Source organism: Schistocerca cancellata, unplaced genomic scaffold (genome assembly GCF_023864275.1).
Source record: "Schistocerca cancellata isolate TAMUIC-IGC-003103 unplaced genomic scaffold, iqSchCanc2.1 HiC_scaffold_426, whole genome shotgun sequence".
Lineage (NCBI taxonomy): Eukaryota > Metazoa > Arthropoda > Insecta > Orthoptera > Acrididae > Schistocerca > Schistocerca cancellata.
In genome coordinates, this window is record NW_026046443.1 from 144888 (window position 1) to 159150 (window position 14263).

At 45.5% G+C, this 14263-nt stretch overlaps 6 non-coding genes across 6 annotated transcripts; all 6 read left to right on the forward strand.

Moving 5' to 3' along the window:
• The first annotated feature begins 932 nt into the window (after positions 1–932).
• Trnar-ucu (transfer RNA arginine (anticodon UCU)) lies at positions 933–1005 on the forward strand. The gene has a single exon. It is a non-coding gene; the product is annotated as a tRNA-Arg (tRNA).
• Positions 1006–2225: 1220 nt separating this feature from the next.
• Trnar-ucu (transfer RNA arginine (anticodon UCU)) lies at positions 2226–2298 on the forward strand. The gene has a single exon. It is a non-coding gene; the product is annotated as a tRNA-Arg (tRNA).
• A 1218-nt stretch (positions 2299–3516) lies between these two features.
• Trnar-ucu (transfer RNA arginine (anticodon UCU)) lies at positions 3517–3589 on the forward strand. Its single transcript has one exon. It is a non-coding gene; the product is annotated as a tRNA-Arg (tRNA).
• A 7900-nt stretch (positions 3590–11489) lies between these two features.
• On the forward strand, positions 11490–11562 carry Trnar-ucu (transfer RNA arginine (anticodon UCU)). Its single transcript has one exon. It is a non-coding gene; the product is annotated as a tRNA-Arg (tRNA).
• A 1220-nt stretch (positions 11563–12782) lies between these two features.
• Trnar-ucu (transfer RNA arginine (anticodon UCU)) lies at positions 12783–12855 on the forward strand. The gene has a single exon. It is a non-coding gene; the product is annotated as a tRNA-Arg (tRNA).
• Positions 12856–14075: 1220 nt separating this feature from the next.
• Trnar-ucu (transfer RNA arginine (anticodon UCU)) lies at positions 14076–14148 on the forward strand. Its single transcript has one exon. It is a non-coding gene; the product is annotated as a tRNA-Arg (tRNA).
• Positions 14149–14263: the final 115 nt, after the last annotated feature.

A 14263-nucleotide genomic window follows, 5' to 3' on the forward strand; every position in this document is an offset into this window, starting at 1 on the left:
TACAGTGAAGAGTGAAATAATTTTGTATTACTTCACGAGTCAATGTACGTAATCCCAGTCATGATCTTTAATTCTTCCAGCCCAAGGTGAGAGGGTTTCAGTTTTCTCGGCCACAAGTGAGAAAAGTAGACAGTTTCACAACAAGATATTGTACTATGGTTCCTTAACTGTTCCCAGTAAGCAATGGCACTCTGTATCTATAGAAACGGCGGCAATTTTCGCTTCAGCACAGGGGGCTTTTACTGGAGACTGCCAGGAGTGGACTTGGTGGATGCATGAAGGGAGAAGACCAGACACAGATGTCTGACGCTCCGCTGACGCTTGCAGAAAACTACATTAAGTATGATTCCCGCCTATAACTGACGGCGAGAGAGATGCATCATCTGTCCACTTCTCATCGAAGCACACTGTCACCAAGCAATGGCTGACGCTTCGAGCACGGCATGGAATTGCCAGGGAGGTGATGCAGCTAACGTTCCTGGTAAATGTGCTAACAGGGCACACACGTCCGTTGGAGTGTATACATATGATGGGGACCGGCTGTGACACAGCAGTCAACCAAAGTCAAAAAATGTGACTAATCGTACAGTGTTCCCAGTGTGTCGTTTACCACTTTGTGAGTGGATGCTGTTCTAAAGAGCGCAATTCCCATTTATCTGTAAGCAGCGCACGTGAGCGAATCTAATAGCAGGACTGTGTTACTACGATTGTACAGAGCAACTCTGTCAATACGCAGGTGTTTCAATCAGTAGAGCCATGGTAAACAGAGCGATTCGGAGCGATGTATCGTGTCTGTTACATAAATAATGAGTCTTTGATGTAATTGCTTCAGAGAAATATGAAAGTAAGCCTATCAGAAAAGTAACGCGAGACATGTAGCACGGGTCATGTCTTGCAGAATCTCTTACATCTGAGACCGTCACTTGCACAGCGTCCGTTTGGCGCAGAGGATAGCGCGTTGGACTTCTAATCCAAAGGTCGTGGGTTCGATCCCCACAAGGGACGGGCAATTTTTAAAAATGTGTGCCAATCACGAGATGCGAATTGACATATGTGTAACCACAAGCGTCTTCAAAAGGTGAAAATTGTTGTGACTTCAGTTCTATGCTTAAATATGTTAACCTTACACATACAAGCAAAATTCTCGTAGATCCATGACGCTGCTATGTGTAAATGCTGTAAAAGCGGAACCATATCTTCACGCCCCTGTTCACGGGAATTTTCTTTCAATACCCAATTTTTACCTACAGATAGAAATATAGCAATAGAACGCACATTTTGTACAGAAACAAATACAGTGAAGAGTGAAATAATTTTGTATTACTTCACGAGTCAATGTATGTAATCCCAGTCATGATCTTTAATTCTTCCAGCCCAAGGTGAGAGGGTTTCAGTTTTCTCGGCCACAAGTGAGAAAAGTAGACAGTTTCACAACAAGATATTGTACTATGGTTCCTTAACTGTTCCCAGTAAGCAATGGCACTCTGTATCTATAGAAACGGCGGCAATTTTCGCTTCAGCACAGGGGGCTTTTACTGGAGACTGCCAGGAGTGGACTTGGTGGATGCATGAAGGGAGAAGACCAGACACAGATGTCTGACGCTCCGCTGACGCTTGCAGAAAACTACATTAAGTATGATTCCCGCCTATAACTGACGGCGAGAGAGATGCATCATCTGTCCACTTCTCATCGAAGCACACTGTCACCAAGCAATGGCTGACGCTTCGAGCACGGCATGGAATTGCCAGGGAGGTGATGCAGCTAACGTTCCTGGTAAATGTGCTAACAGGGCACACACGTCCGTTGCAGTGTATACATATGATGGGGACCGGCTGTGACACAGCAGTCAACCAAAGTCAAAAAATGTGACTAATCGTACAGTGTTCCCAGTGTGTCGTTTACCACTTTGTGAGTGGATGCTGTTCTAAAGAGCGCAATTCCCATTTATCTGTAAGCAGCGCACGTGAGCGAATCTAATAGCAGAACTGTGTTACTACGATTGTACAGAGCAACTCTGTCAATACGCAGGTGTTTCAATCAGTAGAGCCATGGTAAACAGAGCGATTCGGAGCGATGTATCGTGTCTGTTACATAAATAATGAGTCTTTGATGTAATTGCTTCAGAGAAATATGAAAGTAAGCCTATCAGAAAAGTAACGCGAGACATGTAGCACGGGTCATGTCTTGCAGAATCTCTTACATCTGAGACCGTCACTTGCACAGCGTCCCTTTGGCGCAGAGGATAGCGCGTTGGACTTCTAATCCAAAGGTCGTGGGTTCGATCCCCACAAGGGACGGGCAATTTTTAAAAATGTGTGCCAATCACGAGATGGGAATTGACATATGGGTAACCACAAGCGTCTTCAAAAGGGGAAAATTGTTGTGACTTCAGTTCTATGCTTAAATATGTTAACCTTACACATACAAGCAAAATTCTCGTAGATCCATGACGCTGCTATGTGTAAATGCTGTAAAAGCGGAACCATATCTTCACGCCCCTGTTCACGGGAATTTTCTTTCAATACCCAATTTTTACCTACAGATAGAAATATAGCAATAGAACGCACGTTTTGTACAGAAACAAATACAGTGAAGAGTGAAATAATTTTGTATTACTTCACGAGTCAATGTATGTAATCCCAGTCATGATCTTTAATTCATCCAGCCCAAGGTGAGAGGGTTTCAGTTTTCTCGGCCACAAGTGAGAAAAGTAGACAGTTTCACAACAAGATATTGTACTATGGTTCCTTAACTGTTCCCAGTAAGCAATGGCACTCTGTATCTATAGAAACGGCGGCAATTTTCGCTTCAGCACAGGGGGCTTTTACTGGAGACTGCCAGGAGTGGACTTGGTGGATGCATGAAGGGAGAAGACCAGACACAGATGTCTGACGCTCCGCTGACGCTTGCAGAAAACTACATTAAGTATGATTCCCGCCTATAACTGACGGCGAGAGAGATGCATCATCTGTCCACTTCTCATCGAAGCACACTGTCACCAAGCAATGGCTGACGCTTCGAGCACGGCATGGAATTGCCATGGAGGTGATGCAGCTAACGTTCCTGGTAAATGTGCTAACAGGGCACACGTCCGTTGGAGTGTATACATATGATGGGGACCGGCTGTGACACAGCAGTCAACCAAAGTCAAAAAATGTGACTAATCGTACAGTGTTCCCAGTGTGTCGTTTACCACTTTGTGAGTGGATGCTGTTCTAAAGAGCGCAATTCCCATTTATCTGTAAGCAGCGCACGTGAGCGAATCTAATAGCAGGACTGTGTTACTACGATTGTACAGAGCAACTCTGTCAATACGCAGGTGTTTCAATCAGTAGAGCCATGGTAAACAGAGCGATTCGGAGCGATGTATCGTGTCTGTTACATAAATAATGAGTCTTTGATGTAATTGCTTCAGAGAAATATGAAAGTAAGCCTATCAGAAAAGTAACGCGAGACATGTAGCACGGGTCATGTCTTGCAGAATCTCTTACATCTGAGACCGTCACTTGCACAGCGTCCCTTTGGCGCAGAGGATAGCGCGTTGGACTTCTAATCCAAAGGTCGTGGGTTCGATCCCCACAAGGGACGGGCAATTTTTAAAAATGTGTGCCAATCACGAGATGCGAATTGACATATGGGTAACCGCAAGCGTCTTCAAAAGGTGAAAATTGTTGTGACTTCAGTTCTATGCTTAAATATGTTAACCTTACACATACAAGCAAAATTCTCGTAGATCCATGACGCTGCTATGTGTAAATGCTGTAAAAGCGGAACCATATCTTCACGCCCCTGTTCACGGGAATTTTCTTTCAATACCCAATTTTTACCTACAGATAGAAATATAGCAATAGAACGCACATTTTGTACAGAAACAAATACAGTGAAGAGTGAAATAATTTTGTATTACTTCACGAGTCAATGTATGTAATCCCAGTCATGATCTTTAATTCTTCCAGCCTAAGGTGAGAGGGTTTCAGTTTTCTCGGCCACAAGTGAGAAAAGTAGACAGTTTCACAACAAGATATTGTACTATGGTTCCTTAACTGTTCCCAGTAAGCAATGGCACTCTGTATCTATAGAAACGGCGGCAATTTTCGCTTCAGCACAGGGGGCTTTTACTGGAGACTGCCAGGAGTGGACTTGGTGGATGCATGAAGGGAGAAGACCAGACACAGATGTCTGACGCTCCGCTGACGCTTGCAGAAAACTACATTAAGTATGATTCCCGCCTATAACTGACGGCGAGAGAGATGCATCATCTGTCCACTTCTCATCGAAGCACACTGTCACCAAGCAATGGCTGACGCTTCGAGCACGGCATGGAATTGCCAGGGAGGTGATGCAGCTAACGTTCCTGGTAAATGTGCTAACAGGGCACACACGTCCGTTGGAGTGTATACATATGATGGGGACCGGCTGTGACACAGCAGTCAACCAAAGTCAAAAAATGTGACTAATCGTACAGTGTTCCCAGTGTGTCGTTTACCACTTTGTGAGTGGATGCTGTTCTAAAGAGCGCAATTCCCATTTATCTGTAAGCAGCGCACGTGAGCGAATCTAATAGCAGGACTGTGTTACTACGATTGTACAGAGCAACTCTGTCAATACGCAGGTGTTTCAATCAGTAGAGCCATGGTAAACAGAGCGATTCGGAGCGATGTATCGTGTCTGTTACATAAATAATGAGTCTTTGATGTAATTGCTTCAGAGAAATATGAAAGTAAGCCTATCAGAAAAGTAGCGCGAGACATGTAGCACGGGTCATGTCTTGCAGAATCTCTTACATCTGAGACCGTCACTTGCACAGCGTCCCTTTGGCGCAGAGGATAGGGCGTTGGACTTCTAATCCAAAGGTCCAGTGCACATCGCGCGGTGACGGGCGGTAGCGCGGGCCAGTGTTTACGTCGCGAGCAGTGCTGCGGTGGAGAGCTGAGCAGCGTGTGCGAGCGCTGTTAACGTTTGTTTCTGTACCACTGGTGTAAGTAAGATGTCGACAATTAACAGAGCGAACAGCGTTCAATGTGTTTTCGATCGTGCTGCCTTGCGACCGACGGCTTTTGAAATCCATGAGTGGATTTTTGAGGATCTGAAATTGCCGGAAGATATAGTCGACACGTTCCAGTTGGACTTTGTGCAGTACTCGTTATTTATCAAATTTATTTCGAGTGACACTTATGAGAAATTCGTTGAGGAACATGCTGGTGTGAGACCATTTCGTCATAATGATGGCAGTATTAGTAACGTCCAAATCGTGCCTTCGGGATACGGAGTGAGAACCGTCAGGGTATTTAATGTGCCACCCGAGTGCCCTAACGATCTGATTGCACGTTCTCTGTCACTGTACGGCGCTGTTTTGTCAGTTACCAATGAAAAATGGTCGAGTGCATATCGCTACCAAGTTAACAGCGGGGTGCGAAGTGTACGTGTCGACTTAAAAAAGCATATACCTTCGTATGTTGCCATTGGCGGCTGTCGTGCACAGGTAACTTACATTGGACAACCCCCTACCTGTTCGATCTGCCATTCAACGGAACATCTGCGGATGAACTGTACACGTCGACGTCCATTTCAACTTCCACGGGAACATCCTGCAGACGCTAGTGAAAAGCTTGTTCCGCTATTGAGTGAGGTCGTCGCGGGGACGGTACCACCACCTCGGCAGCCGGAACGTGTTAGCGATGCGGAGATGCCAGTTCAGGTGGAATGCAGTGCCAAAGACATTCGCGGTAGGACGGATGTCGATCCGGCACCGTCATCCTCACCGGGGCAGTTACCGCTGGACACCAACGATGCCCCAGCCACCTCTGAAACTAAGCCGTCTGAGATACAGGAGCGGGTGCAGATCAGTATGCCTGAGCCACCCCTATCGGTAGAGACTGCAGCAGAATCGAAGAAAGGCCGTCGAAGGAGAAGCAAAGGGAATAGTAGAAAAGAGGAAAAGACGGATGATTTGAGACCCGTACACGTGTCAGAAAGTGGCAGCGAGTCTGAACCTCAATCTTCTTGCTCCGTGCGCTGCGAGGACACAGCGAGGCAAGCACGCATTCGAGAACAAACAAAACACCTGAAGGCACTACTGAGTGCTGAGAGGGAACAGAGCACCGTAACGGCTAAGAGGAAGAGCGAACAGAGTAGCGAGCAGTTGCAGCAGCGCTCCCGCAGGCACTCGCTGACGTCAGTCGCAGCCCCGCGTGGTGGCCAGGCGGACGCGACCACGCTGACAGACTCAGCCGGCGGTGGCGGGCAGGGCGGTGCGCGCACCGCGCAGCACCCCGACAGCAATGAGCCGTGGTGGCGGCAGGACGAGGAGATGCAGCAGTAGCTGCTCTCGCGCATGACCATCGCGCTGCGACATTTCCACTCTCTGACCCGTTATTGGTTTTGACATTTCGTTTCGTACTCCAGACGTTCCCCACGAGGTTGATTCAAACCCGTCGAGAAGGACGATCCAACACAGAGCTCATTGTCCTCTGAACCATCATGTGCGATAGCCAAACCTACAACGTTACCACACTTAACGTCAATAGAATTCAAAGTGCGGTGAAACTCCGTTCGCTAACTGATTTCTTGTATGGTACCAGCGTTGACATTGCCCTACTACAGGAGGTAGTCACAGTCTTAGAAGTGCCCGGTTACGTTCTCATTGATAACATCAATCTCCAGGATGCTGTAGGCACTGCCATACTTCTGCGCGACGGTATACCCTTTACGGATGTGCAGCGGCTGCCTAGTGGTCGTGGCATTTCTCTTCGAGTGAATGGTGTGCAGATTGTTAACGTGTACGCCCCCTCAGGTAGCACTCATAAGAGGGATCGCTCAACATTTTATAAAAACGAGGTTCCAATTCTTCTTAGCGCTTATCGTGCACATCTCATCCTCGGTGGTGACTTCAATTGTGTGCTCAACGATAGAGACCAAACTCCTAACACGAACAGATGTATCGAACTTGAACATTTAATTCATGGCATGCGTCTTCACGATACATGGCAACAACTGCACGGTGAACGGGTAGCGTACACCTACGTAACCAGTCATTCTGCCAGTCGGCTGGATAGGATCTATGTGTCCGAGGCTCTCCAGCGACACGCTGTGAACTGTGACATAGCTCCTGTCAACATCTCCGACCATTGTGCGTATCAGTGTTACCTTAACCTACACCGCCAGCAAATATACCGCGGGAAAGGCTACTGGAAATTGAATGTCAGCCTTCTGCAGGATGCCCAACTTGAAGAGGAGGTGAACATAACGTGGCAACAGCTCCAGCGGCAACGTCGTCGTTACGATAGCGCTCTCCAGTGGTGGACTCAGTGTGCTAAGCCTAAATTACGCCTCACCCTCATGAGTTACGCCCGACAAAAAAGCTTTTGGCAGAAACAGACTATTGAGTTTTATTATCGCTGTTTGAGAGAACTGTACAGTCGCGCTACCAATCCTTCTCGCGATATCGACATAAAGATCAAACGATATAAAGCGAAAATCACGGCGATACAACGCCAACGAATGCAAGGCATCATCGTGCGAGCCCACCCCAAGGACGTTGCCGCCGACGAACGGGCCTCTCTGTACCACATCCTGAGAACGACGAAACGGTGTAAAGCCATGTTGATTGAAGCCGTCGTTGATGACGCTGAGAATGCCATCACGAAGCAACGTGACATCATCTCGCACGTCTACGACTATTATAGTCAACTTTACAAGAAGCAAGCCGTTGATGAAAACTCGTGCGACGACTTTCTTAGGACGTTGAACTGTCGCTTGTCACAACAGGATAATGAAAATCTGGAATCTCTTTTCACAGAGGACGAAATCCGACTGGCGGTCCACAGTGCAAAGAAAGGGAAGTCACCAGGACCCGACGGTCTCAGCGCTGAGTTTTACCAGCGTTACTGGAACCTCCTCGGTCCGACATTCCTCCAGATAGCGAATGAACTCTGGCACCTGGAAGTTATACCCAAGGCATTTACGGAAGGTATCATCCTGCCCTTACCGAAAAAAGGGAACAGCAGGAAGGTCGAAAACATGCGACCCATCACACTCCTGAATGCCGATTTCAAAATCATCACCAGATCGATTAAGCTAAGGATGCAAACCGTTATGCACAAGGTTTTGGGCAGTTACCAGTACAGTGCAGTGCAAGGCCGAAGTGCAATTTCGGCAGCCTGCGATTTGAGGGACATCATCTGTTCGTATGCTGTAACCAAAGGACAGGGCGCTCTGATCCTTCTAGATTTTGAGAAGGCTTATGACCGTGTACGTCATGACTTCCTCTTTAAAAGCATGAAGAAACTAGGATTTGGACTTCATATCATAGAATTAATTCGCAAACTTACTACAAACGCCTCCTCCCGGATTCTCCTTAATGGCCATTTTACAAAAGAAGTTTCCATTGAGCAATCCGTCCGCCAAGGATGTCCTCTGTCAATGATTTTGTACGCCATTGCAGTGGAGCCGCTACTGAACAACTTGGCGCATAGCGGGATCGGACTTAGCGTCGAGTCTGTCACTATCCCATGCATTGCGTATGCTGACGACATATGCGTAACTGTGTCATCATCACAACAACTTCTGTCAGCGGAAACTCTTTTACAAACATTCACGTTTCTTTCAGGAGCAATACTCAACAGAACTAAAACCACAGCTTTGCAGATCGGTGGCGGTATCGGAGACATTTCCCATGTTACCTGGTGCAAGGTCAAGGATTCTCACACAACCCTCGGTGTTACCTTTGAGGCCAAACCAGACAAATTCCTGACGAAGAACTGGTCACACATGCTTAATAAATTACGTGCTGCTTTGATACTTCACTCCGACCGTGACTTGAACATACTACAGAAAGTTAAGACCATCGAGATCGCCATCACGAGCAAGATGACTTATTTGGCGCAAATTCTTCCAATCTCCGACCATCTAGCCAAGAGTATACAACAAGCGTTATGTTGGTTTCTTTTTAGGGGGCACATTTTCAAAGTTCAATTCGATACCTTAACCTTACCTTCGTTCAAAGGTGGCCTTAACCTCATTAAAGTACACAAAAAATGTGTCACCCTGCTCCTAAATCGCATCAGGAAGGAGTTCCGTACCCGGAGGACCAGTATCATCACAAACCTCATTCAGCGGTGGAAGCCTCATAGCCTTGACCCACCCGTTAATATCGCCGGCATTCCACTTTGTTACCGACATGTGCGACTGTACTACATGGAAATGAGCTACATTCGACACAACATCGTCGATAACGGAAGCCTGACGAACAGGAAGCTTTATGGCTTTCTCACGACAACAAACCACAGGAATCGTCTCGAAGAAAAACATCCACATACACATTGGAGTATAGTATGGCGGAATGTGCACAGTGACGTATTACCGTCACGCGTCATAGCCGACTGGTATCTAACAGTCAACGATAAAGTAGCAACGAATGAAAAGCTACATAAAATTGGCCTTCATCCAACGCCCAACTGTGACGCATGCGGAAGGGTCGATACGCTTCTTCATAGGTTCACGTGCGGACATGCAGCAGAAATTACTACATTTCTTCGTCAACGTTTGTCGGTGATAGACCGTACGACACCCTGTGGTGTAGATCCTTTAGAGGTCTTTCAGCCACAAAAACTGAGATATCCACGAGCCAAAAACAACGCTGCAACGTGGATCATGGGCCACACAGCATCGTTTATTATGCAGAATAGGCATGCTACTTTCCTCGACTATTATTCTTACATAGAAATTGAACACTTTAAAATGAGACAACATTGTGACTACAGGAGGATATTTGGAAACATGCTAAACATCATAATTAACGGTTAAAAGCTTCAAATACAATATTTCGGATCGCAGAGGTTGCCAGTGACCTGTATGTATGAATCCCATTTGATTCCTGGGACTTCAGTACTTGTCGGAAATTTACGATACTATTCAGGTGCTCACCAATGCAGAAGGCATTTTTTTTTCTTTTTTTCCCCATTTTCGTTTTTCACATTTCCCTTCTCTCGCAGAGCAGCGGAGCAACTTACCTTCACTTAAGAAGTGATTGTCTTTTGTGCACCACAAAAAATTCTGTTTACTATTTGAACAAAAAAAAATAAAAAAACAATAAAAAAATAAAATAAAAAAAACAAAAAACACCTCAAGAAGACGTTTCATTTCTTATATTGTGTTACGGGGCCCTAAAAAAAAAAAAAAAAAAAAAGTTGGTAGAGCACTTGCCCGCGGGAAAAAAAAAAAAAAAAAAAAAAAAAGAAAGGTCGTGGGTTCGATCCCCACAAGGGACGGGCAATTTTTAAAAATGTGTGCCAATCACGAGATGGGAATTGACATATGGGTAACCACAAGCGTCTTCAAAAGGTGAAAATTGTTGTGACTTCAGTTCTATGCTTAAATATGTTAACCTTACACATACAAGCAAAATTCTCCTAGATCCATGACGCTGCTATGTGTAAATGCTGTAAAAGCGGAACCATATCTTCACGCCCCTGTTCACGGGAATTTTCTTTCAATACCCAATTTTTACCTACAGATAGAAATATAGCAATAGAACGCACATTTTGTACAGAAACAAATACAGTGAAGAGTGAAATAATTTTGTATTACTTCACGAGTCAATGTATGTAATCCCAGTCATGATCTTTAATTCTTCCAGCCCAAGGTGAGAGGGTTTCAGTTTTCTCGGCCACAAGTGAGAAAAGTAGACAGTTTCACAACAAGATATTGTACTATGGTTCCTTAACTGTTCCCAGTAAGCAATGGCACTCTGTATCTATAGAAACGGCGGCAATTTTCGCTTCAGCACAGGGGGCTTTTACTGGAGACTGCCAGGAGTGGACTTGGTGGATGCATGAAGGGAGAAGACCAGACACAGATGTCTGACGCTCCGCTGACGCTTGCAGAAAACTACATTAAGTATGATTCCCGCCTATAACTGACGGCGAGAGAGATGCATCATCTGTCCACTTCTCATCGAAGCACACTGTCACCAAGCAATGGCTGACGCTTCGAGCACGGCATGGAATTGCCAGGGAGGTGATGCAGCTAACGTTCCTGGTAAATGTGCTAACAGGGCACACACGTCCGTTGGAGTGTATACATATGATGGGGACCGGCTGTGACACAGCAGTCAACCAAAGTCAAAAAATGTGACTAATCGTACAGTGTTCCCAGTGTGTCGTTTACCACTTTGTGAGTGGATGCTGTTCTAAAGAGCGCAATTCCCATTTATCTGTAAGCAGCGCACGTGAGCGAATCTAATAGCAGGACTGTGTTACTACGATTGTACAGAGCAACTCTGTCAATACGCAGATGTTTCAATCAGTAGAGCCATGGTAAACAGAGCGATTCGGAGCGATGTATCGTGTCTGTTACATAAATAATGAGTCTTTGATGTAATTGCTTCAGAGAAATATGAAAGTAAGCCTATCAGAAAAGTAGCGCGAGACATGTAGCACGGGTCATGTCTTGCAGAATCTCTTACATCTGAGACCGTCACTTGCACAGCGTCCCTTTGGCGCAGAGGATAACGCGTTGGACTTCTAATCCAAAGGTCGTGGGTTCGATCCCCACAAAGGACGGGCAATTTTTAAAAATGTGTGCCAATCACGAGATGCGAATTGACATATGGGTAACCACAAGCGTCTTCAAAAGGTGAAAATTGTTGTGACTTCAGTTCTATGCTTAAATATGTTAACCTTACACATACAAGCAAAATTCTCGTAGATCCATGACGCTGCTATGTGTAAATGCTGTAAAAGCGGAACCATATCTTCACGCCCCTGTTCACGGGAATTTTCTTTCAATACCCAATTTTTACCTACAGATAGAAATATAGCAATAGAACGCACATTTTGTACAGAAACAAATACAGTGAAGAGTGAAATAATTTTGTATTACTTCACGAGTCAATGTATGTAATCCCAGTCATGATCTTTAATTCTTCCAGCCCAAGGTGAGAGGGTTTCAGTTTTCTCGGCCACAAGTGAGAAAAGTAGACAGTTTCACAACAAGAAATTGTACTATGGTTCCTTAACTGTTCCCAGTAAGCAATGGCACTCTGTATCTATAGAAACGGCGGCAATTTTCGCTTCAGCACAGGGGGCTTTTACTGGAGACTGCCAGGAGTGGACTTGGTGTATGCATGAAGGGAGAAGACCAGACACAGATGTCTGACGCTCCGCTGACGCTTGCAGAAAACTACATTAAGTATGATTCCCGCCTATAACTGACGGCGAGAGAGATGCATCATCTGTCCACTTCTCATCGAAGCACACTGTCACCAAGCAATGGCTGACGCTTCGAGCACGGCATGGAATTGCCAGGGAGGTGATGCAGCTAACGTTCCTGGTAAATGTGCTAACAGGGCACACACGTCCGTTGGAGTGTATACATATGATGGGGACCGGCTGTGACACAGCAGTCAACCAAAGTCAAAAAATGTGACTAATCGTACAGTGTTCCCAGTGTGTCGTTTACCACTTTGTGAGTGGATGCTGTTCTAAAGAGCGCAATTCCCATTTATCTGTAAGCAGCGCACGTGAGCGAATCTAATAGCAGGACTGTGTTACTACGATTGTACAGAGCAACTCTGTCAATACGCAGGTGTTTCAATCAGTAGAGCCATGGTAAACAGAGCGATTCGGAGCGATGTATCGTGTCTGTTACATAAATAATGAGTCTTTGATGTAATTGCTTCAGAGAAATATGAAAGTAAGCCTATCAGAAAAGTAACGCGAGACATGTAGCACGGGTCATGTCTTGCAGAATCTCTTACATCTGAGACCGTCACTTGCACAGCGTCCCTTTGGCGCAGAGGATAGCGCGTTGGACTTCTAATCCAAAGGTCGTGGGTTCGATCCCCACAAGGGACGGGCAATTTTTATAAATGTGTGCCAATCACGAGATGGGAATTGACATATGGGTAACCACAAGCGTCTTCAAAAGGTGAAAATTGTTGTGACTTCAGTTCTATGCTTAAATATGTTAACCTTACACATACAAGCAAAATTCTCGTAGATCCATGACGCTGCTATGTGTAAATGCTGTAAAAGCGGAACCATATCTTCACGCCCCTGTTCACGGGAATTTTCTTTCAATACCCAATTTTTACCTACAGATAGAAATATAGCAATAGAACGCACATTTTGTACAGAAACAAATACAGTGAAGAGTGAAATAATTTTGTATTACTTCATGAGTCAATGTATGTAATCCCAGTCATGATCTTTAATTCTTCCAGCCCAAGGTGAGAGGGTTTCAGTTTTCTCGGCCACAAGTGAGAAAAGTAGACAGTTTCACAACAAGATATTGTACTATGGTTCCTTAACTGTTCCCAGTAAGCAATGGCACTCTGTATCTATAGAAACGGCGGCAATTTTCGCTTCAGCACAGGGGGCTTTTACTGGAGACTGCCAGGAGTGGACTTGGTGGATGCATGAAGGGAGAAGACCAGACACAGATGTCTGACGCTCCGCTGACGCTTGCAGAAAACTACATTAAGTATGATTCCCGCCTATAACTGACGGCGAGAGAGATGCATCATCTGTCCACTTCTCATCGAAGCACACTGTCACCAAGCAATGGCTGACGCTTCGAGCACGGCATGGAATTGCCAGGGAGGTGATGCAGCTAACGTTCCTGGTAAATGTGCTAACAGGGCACACACGTCCGTTGGAGTGTATACATATGATGGGGACCGGCTGTGACACAGCAGTCAACCAAAGTCAAAAAATGTGACTAATCGTACAGTGTTCCCAGTGTGTCGTTTACCACTTTGTGAGTGGATGCTGTTCTAAAGAGCGCAATTCCCATTTATCTGTAAGCAGCGCACGTGAGCGAATCTAATAGCAGGACTGTGTTACTACGATTGTACAGAGCAACTCTGTCAATACGCAGGTGTTTCAATCAGTAGAGCCATGGTAAACAGAGCGATTCGGAGCGGTGTATCGTGTCTGTTACATAAATAATGAGTCTTTGATGTAATTGCTTCAGAGAAATATGAAAGTAAGCCTATCAGAAAAGTAACGCGAGACATGTAGCACGGGTCATGTCTTGCAGAATCTCTTACATCTGAGACCGTCACTTGCACAGCGTCCCTTTGGCGCAGAGGATAGCGCGTTGTACTTCTAATCCAAAGGTCGTGGGTTCGATCCCCACAAGGGACGGGCAATTTTTAAAAATGTGTGCCAATCACGAGATGGGAATTGACATATGGGTAACCACAAGCGTCTTCAAAAGGTGAAAATTGTTGTGACTTCAGTTCTATGCTTAAATATGTTA